Genomic DNA, 14,252 nt, shown 5'->3' with positions numbered 1-14,252 from the left:
CGGGCCGCGGGCGCGGCCTCTGGAGGCCCGCCCTGCCTCCGCCACGCAGCGGACCACCGCCCCAGGCAGGTTGGGACGCGCGCCACATCCACACGCACACGCATCCACACGCTCGTACACACTCACACACGCCCCGCCACGTGTAGTCACCCCGGGCCAGGGGCTCGGCGGCTACCGAGTTGAGAAGGGCGGTGCCAACGTCCCCGCGTCCCGGCGCCGCTGAAGGGGAGGCAGCCCACCCTGCAGCGGAGTCCAGGAGACCCCCACCCCCACCCCTTGTTACCTGAACGAGGGGGACGGAACTCGGCCGGCAACTGAGGGCAGGAAGTGGACCGTCCCAGGGGACCGCATCGGCAGCCAAAGGTGGCAGCGATTTTTCCTCCCCGGCCGGGAGGCTGTCTTCTCCTGACAAGGGGCCCCAGTGGTCGGGGCCCAAAACCAGCTGTGGCTACCGCCCACCGCTGGCCGAATGGAACGCTCCTCACGTCACCAGGTCGCTCCAGTAGTTGCTCGCCCTCCATTGGTTCATCGGCCTCGCGTCTCCGCCCCTGCCGCCCCTGCCCCGAGCTGCCATTGGCTCTACCGAACGCCACTCGATGATGTCTCCGCCCACTCCCCACCCATCTCCCTGCTACATGCCCACCTGCCAAGGCACTGCCAGCCTCTCTTTGGGGTCCGAGCGCCAGTATGTGAACTGTTGCCTTCTATTAATATCGTTACGCAGAGACTGAGGAGAAGGGTAGTGGCTGATGGGACAACGAAGGACGGGACCAGCCTCCACACACACAGAGAGATGCTAAAGCAACACTAGCTCACAGATCCGAGTGCTCACCGCAAACTAGGTCTGCTTTGGGCCTCTTCAGCCTTACTTGCATTAAAATCAACCGCAACCCGGGATCTTACTCTGTATCAGCATAAAGAAAACACCTCTGCCTCCCAAATCTCATTCAGTAGCCAGGGACCCCACTTCTGTCCCAGTCATCCTGGCCTGCATCTCTAAGTCTTTCAGATCAAAACAAACAAACAAACATAAAAAGGAGGTTGTAAGGGATGACTGTCCCCAAGAACACAGAATCATTTTGTGGTACCAAAAACAAGTAATTAACATAAAAGAACTTGGAGAAACTCTGCTGAGAGGACAGAAATTCTTCTATTGTAGGTAATGAAGTAAAGATTGTCAAAAAGATTGTAAAATTTGCTATTAGATTTACAGAGCTTATGATAATTAAGGGGGGAATCCAAGGCAGAATTCGCACACACCAACCAGATTGATTCTTTCCTTCTACCACCTTCCTCTGCCACTATGAGCCACTGCTACTGATCTGAGTGAGTCGCATCCTTTAGAAGTTTAAGATTAAAATGAGGAAACAGTTGAGAACCACAGTATTATAGGGTGAATTTAAAAAGCACTAGGTCTGTTTCCACTACTGTAATTCTTGCCTGTCAAATGTAAGAGGAAATATGAGAAAAGATTAAAGGTGGCCTCTTCTTACCTGCCACGCTTGGGGGAGAATGCCTCTATTACCAGCCTCGGTTTTCCTAAGCTTGACAAAACTTTCTCTAGGGTGAGGTTATTTGGATTTAGTACAGAAGAGATTGCCAACTCTCTTCCTGAGGTATTTGTTGTTGTTCATTGAAGGACCATATATGTACTCAAGAATTATTTCTCCTTTACAGTATTTGGGTCCCACATGATATTAAACAAAGTGCTACATAATGATAATGACATTTAACACTTTCATGGCACCCTTAAATCAAAAATGTAAAAGGATTTTGAAATAACTAGGTAATTATCTTATGCGAGAGATGTGTTATAATTAATTTGCAGAGGAAAGTATGTGTTTATAAAGCTTCTATTGTTCCTTAGCACTCGTGCTGATTATAATCATCAGTTTATTCCTTATGAAGTGTATGATCACTATCATTACCTCCAATTCTCTCCCCTTTGAATTTTGGAGGGTGCTGGTATGGTAGAGAGAGGAACTTCCCTAGGCCCCATCAGCTCTCTGGATTTCCAAGCCTATGTATATCAGATGCCCTTAGGAATAGTATGGTAACCCCAGCTGCCATCCTTTTGACTGTGGAGCAGGCAAAATTCAGCCTCGGCAGCACTGAAACATACTTTGTCCATAGCTCAGGTGCAGGTGAAGCCTAGGGAGTCCTGGAACGGATGTGTCATGGCAACACATTCCTGACCTCAGCCCCTCCCTGTTCTGGGTCACATTCCCTCTGGGATTAAGTGACCATGTAAGTCAAGCTTGTTTTGTTACAATCTATTATGATTTGTGCTCACCACTAAAAGGAGAATAAGAAAAACGTATATGGACAAACATCCATAACACTTCCTTCTATGTCATTACATCATTTTATATAATCTTTAAAGTCTTAATACACACACACAACTAAATTGTGACTATAAACTGAGATGGGTTTTTTTCTTTTCTCTTCTCTTTTCAATAAACCTCCCACCTGATGCATCCAAATCAGTGTTGGCTGTTTTGAAGGGAAGTTACAGTCATGTGATGGGCACTAGAAACACCACAGGAATCAAGGTCTAGCATTCCATTTTATAACCCAGCTCACTGTGCTGTGGCATATATTCTGGGGTGCTTGTTTAAACAAGCAAGCGCTGTCTCAGGCCGGGTGTGGTGGCTCACACCTGTAATCCCAGCACTTTGGAAGACAGAGGTGAGAGGATTGCCTGAGACTAGGGGTTTGAGATCAGCCTAGGCAACTTGGCGAGACCTGGTCTCTACAATTAAAAAAAAAAAAAAAAAAAAGCCAGGCATGGTGGTGTACACCTGTAGTTCCAGCTACTTGGAAGACTGAGGCAGAAGGATTGCCTGAGCCCAGCAGCTTGAGGCTGCGGTGGCATTGAGTGTGCCACTGCACTCCAGCCTGGGTGAAGAGACACAGAGACTCCAAAAATACCTGTCTCCATATTTATGCGCTCTCTCTCTCTCTCTCTCTCTCTCTCTCTCTCTCTCTCTCTCTATCTATCTATCTCTCACTCTCTTTCTCTGTAGATGTAAAGAGCTGTATGAAGGACCTCAGATCCCGAGTGCCACTATTGTGTTGAAACTTGCCTGTTAGTCTTGCTCCAGAGACTGTCTTCTGCAACCACCCAGAAGCCCATTCAGTACTGCATCCAGAAACAGACCAAAAAATAAAAATTTTTAAAAGCCCCCATCCTGCATTCAAGCTCATGATGGCTCCTTTCTTCTCCATTTTCTCTAGCCTCAACCCTCCCATGTCCCCTTGCCCTCCTCCCAGACACATGGCCCTTCCGACTCCACCTACCTGACTTGCACCCCTCTTCCTACTTTCTGGCTATAAATAAATATATGTGTGTAGAATAAACTGATGAGCAAAAGGAAGAACCATGGAATGCCCCACCCATACATGACCAGCTAGTATTCTCAAGCAACATGTTTCCCTGAGGCCTAGGTTGTTATCACTGACATAAAAGAGGCAGGATGGTATGTTGCATAGAAAGTACATGAGCCTTATGGCCAGACAGACCTGGGTCCAAATCCTGGCTCTGCAAAGTAATAGCTTGTATAATCTTTGGCAAGTAATTTACACTTTCTGAGTCTATTACCTCAGCTGTAAAATAAAGTTAATCATTTCATACAGTTGTAAAGGGGATTAGAGGTAATGTGGGTTCGTGTCCAACATGGAGGAGAAACACAACCAATGCTGTGTGTTAGGATGTCATTTCTGTAACTGTTCTCTCCCCTCCCACCTCCCTCTTTTGGTCACACTGCTGACTGGGGGTAGAGAGGTAGGAAGAATGAGACATATTCTTCACGTTGGAGAGCCATGTCATCCATGTTCCACCATGTTTTCACAGTCTCTAAATTCATCAGCTGAATTTGATCTTTATCTGGTTGGCAGCTTGGTTTCCCAGTCCCCTACCCGACCTTTGACTGTGAAAAACTTGGGTGATAATCTTGTCCTAGTCGAATGGCTGCTCTTGAACACCAGCTTCTTAACATTGCTGCCACATTATCTATTTCAACAGGTGAAGGATTCACACAATCGCTCTCGCTAAGCATCTCCTATGTTCATAGCACTGTACTGGGATCATTGGCTCCTCTCAGAGACTGAGCATCACCTTAAAGATGCCTGTGCATTGAAGACAAACATACAGAAAGCCCAATAAAAACGGCCTAAGGTGGCAGAAAAATGCAACTCCGCTCTTCAAACTCGAGCCTCTGTTTCTACTTCTGCTGCCTGGCTTCTCCCACTAGTTCCCAATTTGCCTTCACCTCTAGACTGTTGATTTCTGACTCCACCCAGTGTGGTTTTACATGCCATGCTTGCACGACCAACACAAGCCCTAAGACGACTCTCTCATGAATCATAATAACAGCGATAGACACCATTTATTGAGACCAGGGATTGTGCCAGGTGCTTTATACAGATGAGGTTCCCAGATTATGGTCTAAACTTGATGTCCAAGTGAGAGCATCTGATACTGACCTGGCAAAGCCCTAGTCTCTGACGCTGCCCAGCTCGCTCATTCCGGGAGCTGACTTCAAGTGATTGTGTAGCCCAAAATACAAACCGGTTTATCAGTCAATCATTAAGTATGTATGGAGCACCCACAGTTTGCCCAGCTTGTTCTAGGCACTATGGGAAATACCAAAGAAGTATATGACGTTATCCCGGCCTCCAAGGAACTTTAAATAGTCTAGGGGAGAAAAGACTAGCACCTGTGAAGTCATTAAAGATGAATACAAAACAGTGCAGAGTCAAATTCTCAACTAGGCACAGCAATCTCCAACCTCTTAAGGTGATCTTACCTCAAAAGGTTGTACCCTCCCAAATACTGTGAGTAGAAAAGTAAATTGGTAAAATCTTTCAGCAGGGCTATTTGTCAGTATCTCTTAACATTTTTGTATTACATAACCAGTGATTCAACAATCCTACTTCTATCTAGAAATACTAGCACAGATGTGCAAAGATATATGTTAAAAGATGTTCGCCGGGCTCGGTGGCTCAGCCTGTAATCCCGTGCTTTGGGAGGCTGAGGTGAGTGGATTGACTAAGCCCACGGGTTCGAGACCTGCCTGGGCAACCTGGCAAGACCTCATCTCTACAATAAATCAAAAATTAGCCGGGCGTGGTAGCGAGCGCCTGTAGTTCCAGCTACTTGGAAGGCTGAAGCAGAAGGATCGCTGAAGCCCAGCAGGTCGAGGCTGTGGTGGGCCACTGCACTCCAGTCTGGGCGACAGAGTGAGACTCCAACTCAAAAAAAAAAAAAAGAAAGATGTTCACTGTAGCATTGTTTATAACAGCAAAATTAGCAAACAAAAAGGTCATTAATGATTGGTCATCCATATAGCAGAGTACTATGCAGCTATTATAAATAATGAGATATAAGCTGGGTGCAGTGGCTCACATCTGTAATCCTAGCACTTTGGGAGGCCGAGGCCAGATGATTACCTGAGCCCAGGAATCCGAGACTGGCCTAGGCAACATGGCAAGACCTCATCTCTACAATTAAATGCCTGCCTGTAGTCTCAGCTACTCAGAAGGCTAAGGCAGACGGATCACCTGAGCCAAGGAGGTTGAGGCTGCAGTGAACCAGGATCATGCCACTGCACTCCAACCTGGGCACCAGAGTGAAACCCCAACTAGAAAGAAAAATAAAATAAATGCCAGGGAGAAATGAAAGCTATACAAGAATCTCATGGATTGAATGTAAAGAATAGGTTTGAATTAACACAGGAAGTGGGCTTCAAGAAGAATGGGATGTATTATGAGCAACAGACAAAATGAGGAAGAAACTGGAATATGGTAAAGAAAAAAAAGACAATTTGAAATGCAAAAAAAGGCCATTTGAAATGCCATTTTCCAATAATGAAGGCAGTTACAACATGGAATGATATAGAGCAATTTGTTCAGGTTGTGACACTGGAACGATTTCTAAAGAAAAAAATGTAATCGAGGCACTGAAAAAATTACCTAATTATAATTATGTAAACATTATCTTTATTGGAGGGACCAAAGGGAGGCCCAAATTTACCTGTACAATGGCCACTTATATACCTAATACTGAATTGTACCCCACATCTTTAAAATAAAAAAATAAAAATAAAAAAACAAACGAACACTATCTTTATTGGTTTTCAGCTTTTGGAACCTAACCTAGAGACACATCACAAGAAACTTAATTATGAGTATAAAGTATAAAGTAAATGTTTTTTGGTTTTTTTTTTCCCTCCAGTCAGTTTTAATGGTAGCACTGGGTCACATGCTATACCGGTTCAGTGTGAATATTTTCTAATAAATCTTTTCTGATACTAAAAATACTCCCTCTTATGTCATCTAAAGGTCCACCCCAAGCTGAGGGATGAGAAGACTGGGCCCTGAGTTTCTTGAAGGAAATCCCCAAACCGATGTTCTCTCTTTACAAGGAGACATGGCAGGGAGAACAACTTCTAGCCTCAAAGAAAAAATGATTAATGGGCAATAATCATGCTGCTCCATCCTTCTCATAAGACCTGCCAGCCCTTAGAAAGGAACTATAGCCTTAAACCACATATATTTTTCAATGTGGCTTTGGCTCAGTTTTTTGCAGGAGAGGGCCCTGGACTCCTCCTGAAACCTCTACCACCAACGGTAATGGGCCAGGGCACAGTTGGCCTCAGCCATCTTGTGCAGGTCATGCTTCCTCTTGATTACGAGGCCCTGGTCATGAAAAGCCTTCAGCAGCTCATCTGACAGCTTCTCCAGCATCAGCATCCACCGGTGCTTCTTCTCCCAGCACTCAGTGATCATCTACTTCATGGCCAAGAAGCAGCAACATCGGTCGGCTAGGGGCACAGGGACCTGGTAAAAATGGCCAGCCTTGAGGATGGATATTAGCCCAATCACAGGCTCACAGTTTTTCAGCGCTGGGTGGAAGATGGTGTAGGGGTTGCGTTCGATGGTTGCCTATTCCTCTTCAGAAGTAGCATGGTATTTCTCAAACTGTTTCCTTTTCACATCTTCCAGAGTCTGTGTCATGAGGGATCTAGCCAGTACTTTGTTTCCTCCTTTCATCATCATATTGGTGAATTTACTGATCACTGGGTCTTCAAACACAGAGCTTGTTTTCGTCGCTGGAGCAGCTTTGATGAGCTGAGTCTTCTTGAGCTCCCGATCATACTTCTCCTCCTCAGCTCGGACACAGGCTTGCGGTAATGTTCCTTGTCAGTCTGGGGATCCCTGTATTCAGGACCATAGCGGCTCCACCTCACCTGAGTTAGCCCTGGAAGCTACAAGTCAGTGCCTATAAAGTAAATATTAACAATGTAAAAGCATAGCGTGCGGAAGTTGGAAAGTAGAAAGAATTGGGAGGTGGAAGGATGGGTAATGGCACGAGTATTCTAATTTTAGAAAGTGTCTAATCAAGAGATATCTAGAGATGAGCAAGAAATAGTTTACGTGCCTTATACAAAGACATGACGATAACCAAAAAGAGATACAAACAAAAAGACAAACACTAGAACTCCCCTCTATGGGGGAGGGAGTTAAACAGAGGAACTAAAAATAGTGATGTATTAGGAGGAAGCACTGTAACAGTGCTGTATTGGAAGTGAGTTAAATGCCTATCTATCAGGGCAGGAAGTCAATAGATGATGTCCAGAGCTGATAAACCAAGGGATTCTGAGAAAATGGATTATTGCAATATCCCCCCTTATTGATCTCCCAACTTCCTCCCTTGCCTCCTTTCAGTCTCTTATTAACACAGCATACAGAGATTATTTCGAAACCTAACTCAGACCTTGTTACCTCTGGCTTGTCCAATGGCTTCCCATCTCACTCAGAACAAAAGTCAAAGTAAGTCATGGCAATGGTTTAGTAGGCCTCACACTATCATCTGCCTCACCACCTCCCAAACCCCGCATCTCTTGTTCTCTTGTTACTTCTTACTCATTTTGCACCAGCCCCAATGGCCTCTTTGCTGTTCCTTGGACACACTGGACGTGTTCCCACCTCAGGACCTTGACACTAGCTATTCTTTCTGCCTAGAACTATCTTTCCCCAGATATTTGCATGACCATCACCTCCTTCAGGTCTTTACTCAAATGTCCACTACTTAGAAGGGTTTCTTTCTCCTGGCTACTCTGTTTGACATTGCTTATTTCCTTTTATTTTTAGTTGACATGTAATACATGTACATACTTGGAATACATATTTACGTATACGTATTGATGTATACATGTACATACTTAATACATATGTACATGTAACACATGTACATATTTATGGAATACATATTTATGTAATACATGTACATATTTATGGAACACAGGGTGACATTTTGGTACATGTATACAATTTGTAATGATCAAATCAGAGTAATTAGCATATCTATCACCTCACACTTTTTTTTTTTGAGTCCATGTCTCACTCTGTCACCCAGGCTGGAGGGCAGTGGCATGATCACGACTATCATGGCTTACATCAGACTCCGCCTCAGCATCCCAAGTAGGTGGGACTACAAGTACACACCATCACGCCTAGCTAGTTTTTTTTATTTTTTGTAGAGACGAGGTTTCGCTATGTTGCCCAGGTTGGTTTCTGAACTCCTAGGCTCAGGCAATCCACCCATCTCTGCCTCCCAAAGTGCTGGGATTACAGGTGTGAGACACTGTGCCCAACCCCTTTTTTACTTAAAAAATATATATTTTAGGCTAGGCTCTGTGGCTACTCAGAAGCTGAGATGGGAGGATTGCTTGAACCCAGAAGTTTGAATTTGCAGTGACCCATGATCATGACACTGCACTCCAGCCTGGGCAACAGAGTGAGACTCTCTGTCTCAGATTTTTTTAACTGAGACATAATAATCATACGTATTTTCAGGGTACCTGTGATATTTTTATATATGCCTGCAATGCGTAATGACAAAATCAGGATATTTAGGGTATCATCACTTCAAACATTGTTTCTTTGTGTTGGAAACATCTTAAATTTTCTCTTCTAGCTATTTTGAAATATACAATGTATTGTTGTTAACTATAGACAATCTACTGTGCTACTGAACACTGGAACTTATTCCTTCTATCTAACTGTATGTTCATACCTACTAACCTACTAACCAACCGCTCTTTATCTCCCCTCCCCACCCCCACTCCAGCCTCTGGTGTCTATCATTCCACTTTCTCCCTCCATGAGATCAACCTTTTTAGCTCCCACGTATGAGTGAGAGCATGAGATATTTGTCTTTCTGTGCCTGGCTTATTTCACTTCACATAATGACCTAGCGAATTTCCGCCCCCAGCTCCCCCTCTCCTCTCCCTGTTTTATTTTTTTCCATAGCATTTACTGTCTTTTAGCATACTATATAGTTTAGTTATTTGTCTTGTTTATTGTTATTGTCTCCCACTAGAGCATAAACTTAATAACAGCAGGGAGTTGCTTTGTTCGTGGCTCTATCCCCCGTGCTTAGGACACTGACTGTCACATAGTAGGTACTTGTTATGGGTTAAATTATATCTTCCCAAAATTCATGTGCTCAAGTTCCAACCCTCAGTACCTCAGATTGTAACTGTATTTGAAGACAAGGTCTTTACTGTGGTGATTAAATTAAAATGAGGTCATTGGGGTGGGACCCTGCTCCAGTATGATTGGTGTCCTTAGAAGAAGAGGAAGAGGCCAGGTGCAATGACTTATGCCTATAATCCCAGTACTTTGGGAGGCTGAGGCAGGGGGATTGCTTGAGCTCAGGAGTTTGAGAACAGCCTGGGCAACAAAGCGAGATGTCATCTCTACCAAAAAAAAAAAAAAAAATTAGCCAGGAGTGGTGGTACACTCCTGTAGTTCCAGCTACTACAGAGGCTGAGGCGGAAGAATTGTCTGAGCCCATGAGGTCGAGGCTGTGGTGAGCCGTGATTGTGCTACTACACTTCAGCCTGGGTGACAGAGTGAAACTTCAACTCAAAAAAATAAAAGAAAAGAAAAGAAGAGGAAGAGACACTATGAACACATATGCACAGAGGTTCAACCATGTGACAAGGCAGCAAGAGAGAGGCCATCTGCAAGCCAAGGCGAAAGGCCTAGAACAGACCCTTTCCTGATGGCCATCAGAGGAAACCACCCCCGCCAGCATCTTGACCTTGAAGTTCCAGCTTACAGAACTGTGAGAAAATAAATTTCTGTTGTTTAAACCACCGAGTCTTTGCTATTTTGTTACGGCAGCCCTAGCAAACAAACACAGCGCTCAATAAATATTTTGTTTAAATGAATGGATAAACAGGTGAATGTTTATGGCAGGAACCATTAGGAAAAAAAAAAAAAAAAACAGAGCCAGATGTGGTAGCTCATGCCTATAATCTCAGCGCTTTGGGAGCCCAAGATGGGAGGATTACTTGAGTTCAGGAGTTCAAGATCAGCCTGGGCAACATAGTGATACCCTTGTCTCAAAACAACAACAAAAAGAAGCCACATATACCGAAACTAGAAATAGTTAAAATGGTGGTATGGTACTACAGGTAGGAAGGGGCAGGGCAGGAGATAGTTGCTTTTCATTATGAGTGATTTTTTACTTACATGAATGCAGTATTTTGATAAACATTTTAAAATGTTAATTTATCTTTAGAGACAGGCTCTCTATCACCCAGGCTGGAGTGCAGTGGCATGATCATGGCTCACTGCAGCCTCAAATTCCCAGGCTGAAGAGATCCTCCCACCTCAGCCTTCCAAGGAGGTGGGACTACAGTCTCACACCACCTGGCTTAATGGTTTTCTTTCTTTTTTTTTTTTTTTTTTTGAGTCAAGGTCTCACTCTGTCACCCAGACTGAAGTGCAGTGATCGTGACTCACCACCACCTCGACCTCCTGGGCTCAGAATATCCTTCCACCTCAACCTCCCGAGTAGCTGAAACTACAGGCGTGCACCACCACAACTGGCTAAATTTTTCTATTATTGTTTTTTGTAGAGACGAGGTCTTGCTATGTTGCCCAGACTGGTCTCAAACTCCTGGACACAAGCGATTCTCCCACCTCAATCTTCCAAAGTGCTGGGATTACAGGCATGAGTCACCACACCTGACCTTTAATGTTAATTTTTAAAAAGGAGTGTTATAGAACAAAAAAACATAGTTTCATGAGGCTTTGTATTAGAGGTTCTCCATGAGGGCAATTTTGACTACCTCCCAGAGGACATTTGTCAATGTCTGGAGACATTTTTGGTTGTCACAACTGGGGATGGAGTGTGCCATTGGCATCAGGGACACACTGTTAAATATCTGACAATACACAGAACAGATCCTTGCAACAAAGAATTATTCAGCCCTGAATGTCAATTGGGCGAGGCTGAGGAACCCTGTTTTACATAAATACGTGGATGATGGATCCATAACAAGTTAGTAAGGAGTGTTATGGCTGTTTAGTAAATAGAGTCAACCTGTGAGAAGACCATAACGTAGGAAACTTACCATACTACCCCACAATCCGTGCTGCAGTGCATCTCAGAGAAAAAGTCTGAAGTGCATGATAGCTCTGATGGCAGTGCCCGGAATATAGGCAGCATAGACAACGCAGAGACTGACTGACTCTGTCCACAGACCCTATACCAGCCCTCCTTAGCCACAAATTCAAGTCCTGCGTTACCTCACTCTGGCTCCACCACCCCTTCCTGTCCAGCTAGCACCTCCCCTCTGCTCTTCATGAATCAACACTCAACACGCCATCTTTCTTTTATCCCAAGTCCAACATTTCTCCCAGACCACAGCTCATGCCAGAATGCCTTCTCTGCATCTTCTAGTCAAGGTTTCTCCCTTCTTCTCTGGGAATGTGGTTTCTAAGGAGGGGTTTGAGAAGGATCAAGGGCAATCACTTTTCCATGCAACTACTCAGAACATTCATTTTCACCACTAAGAGCAATATTTTTTGTGCTGCCAGGCTCTAAGAGATTGCTAGGGAAGGGGAAAAATTCTGTTCCAGAATCGATGCACTGTGGAATCTCTGTAGAAGGGAACACAAAAAACTGTGATAGTGATTGCCTTCAGGGGCAGCAACTGAAGAACTTGGAGACAAGAGAGAAAGAGAGACCCAATCTTCAGTGCACGCGGTAAGACAATTAAGTTTGCGAACTTGCCACCATGCACTTACATTGGCAGCACTGTACAAACAACTCGGTAAGGTTTCATAACCTTGGTATAACAGTGTCTCACAGCTGTGTTCGTGTCGATGTGTGGCGGTGGCTTGCTGAGTGACATTCATTATTGTTGTTGCATGTTTTTGTGTGCTGCTGAGAGAATGTCAGAGCTTGAATTAGTGCAAGGAAGAAACATTAAATTTCTTGTTAAACTTGACAACAGTGGAAGTGAAATCAGGGACATGTTAGTCCAAGTTTATTGGGATGATACTATGAAGAAAATGGCAGTGTACAAATGGATTAAATGTTTTTCTGAGGGGAGAGAAAGCATCACTGATGAAGAGAGGTCAGGATGGCCAGTAATGAGCAGAACTGACTAAAACATTGCAAAAATTCATTGAGTTGCATGTCAAAAATCATTGGCTGACTGTGAGAAATATAGCAGACCACATAAATATCAATAGAGAAACAGGAAAATCTTAACTGAAAATCTTGGCATGAGAAAGGTGTGTGCAAAAATGGTCCTGAAGGAGCTCTTGCATTACGACAATGCACCAGCTCACACAGCACTATCTGTGAGGGAGTTTTTAGTCAGTAAACAAATAACTGTATTGGAATATCCTCCCTACTCACCTGATCTGGCCCCCATTGACTTTTTCCTTTACCCAAAGATAAAGGAAATATTAAAGGAAGACATTTTGATGACATTCGGGACATCAAGAGTAATGCGAAGACAGTTCTGATAGCCATTCCAGAAAAAGAGTTCCAAAATTGCTTTGACAGGAGAGCTAGGCATTGGCATCACCACATAGCTTCCCAGGGGGAGTACTTCAAAGGTGACTGTAGTGATATTCAGCAATGAGGTGTGTAGCACTTTTTCTAGGATGAGTTAGCAAACTTAATTGTCAGACCTTCATATATCCTTTTATAACTTTGGGATTTTGCTCCATGGGCATATGTTAGCTACACAAAAATATTAATTTTTTAAATTTTTGAGTTAGCATTCCACTCTGTTGCCCAAGCTGGAGTGCAGTGGCACCACCATCATGGCTCGCTGCAGCCTCGACCTCCTGGGCTCAGGCAATCATTCCACCTCAGCCTCATGAGTAGCTGGGACTATAGGCAGGTGCCATCACACCCATCTAATATTTACTTTATTTTTTGTATAGACAAGGTCTCACATTGTTGCCCAGGCTGGTCTCGAACTCCTGGGCTCAAGTGATCTTTCTGCCTTGGCCTCCCAAAATGCTGGGATTACAGGTGTGAACCACCATGCCCGTGTTGAAAATATTAATTTTTATATCAGCATACTACACAAAACTATAGTATCTGGATCTTAAGCCAAACCTCTATCCAGTGACAACTGGACGTAAAATTATCACATTTCTGGGCAACCTCCTTGGGTCCCCTCCCACTGTGGGAGCTTTATTGTCCTCTCAATAAATCCTGCTTTCTTAAAAAAAAAATTATCACATTTCTTACACTCAAAACTGGGGTATTAAATATATATTCCAGGAATCCAAATAGGTGTTGTGATTTACATCTGTAATTCCAGTAGTTTGGGAGGTTGAGGTGGGAGGATTGCTTGAGCCCAGGAGTTCAAGACCAGTCTAGGCAACATACCAAGAACCTCATCTCCACAAAAAAAGAAAAAAAGAAAAAAAAAATTAGCCAGGCGTGATGGCGCACTCCTGTAGTCCAGGCTACTCAGGAGGCTGAGGCCGAAGGATTGCACCACTGCACTGCAGCCTGGGTGACAGAGTGAAACCTTGACAAAAAAAGAAAAGAAAAGAAAGAAAGAAAGAGAAAGGCACATTCTTTAAAACAAAAAACACAACACCTTTTGAAAATTAGTCTTCAGTTTAGCTTCTATGCAAATGAATTCAGAGATTAGAAGCAAGATGTGCCAGGTGTGGTGGCTCACGCCTGTAATCCCAGCACTTTGGGTGGCAGACGCAAGAGAATTGCCTGATTACAGGGTTCAAGATCAACCTGGGCAACTTGGCAAGCCCTCATCTCCACAATAAATTTAAAAAATTAGCTGGGCATGGTGGCACGTGCCTGTAGTTCCAAGTTCCAGCCACTTGGAAGGCGGAAGGATTGCCTGAGCCCAGCAGGTTGAGGTTGCAGTGGCCATGAGCATGCCACTGCACTCCAG

The 14,252-nt window shown here is 44.2% G+C and overlaps 1 protein-coding gene and 1 pseudogene across 4 annotated transcripts in view; both read right to left on the bottom strand.

The window, feature by feature from the left end:
* ZDHHC9 (zinc finger DHHC-type containing 9) overlaps positions 1–14,252 on the bottom strand; it is a 71,149-nt gene that overhangs the window by 35,424 nt on the left and 21,473 nt on the right. For 2 of the 4 annotated variants that reach the window (XM_021711048.1, XM_008055351.1), the window contains exon 1: positions 284–521. The exons of 1 other annotated variant lie outside the window; for it this stretch is intronic. The gene's annotated coding sequence lies outside the window, so the exon portion shown is untranslated. Of the gene's footprint in view, positions 1–283; positions 522–14,252 lie in introns of those variants that run through there. One more of the 4 variants, XM_021711045.1, reaches the window with a different exon arrangement.
* On the bottom strand, positions 6,619–12,219 carry LOC103257664 (annotated as a pseudogene).

Source organism: Carlito syrichta, unplaced genomic scaffold, assembly GCF_000164805.1.
Source record: "Carlito syrichta isolate Samal-C Ts95f unplaced genomic scaffold, Tarsius_syrichta-2.0.1 Scaffold301828, whole genome shotgun sequence".
Classification (NCBI taxonomy): domain Eukaryota; kingdom Metazoa; phylum Chordata; class Mammalia; order Primates; family Tarsiidae; genus Carlito; species Carlito syrichta.
This window is presented reverse-complemented; position numbering and strand designations above follow the sequence as displayed.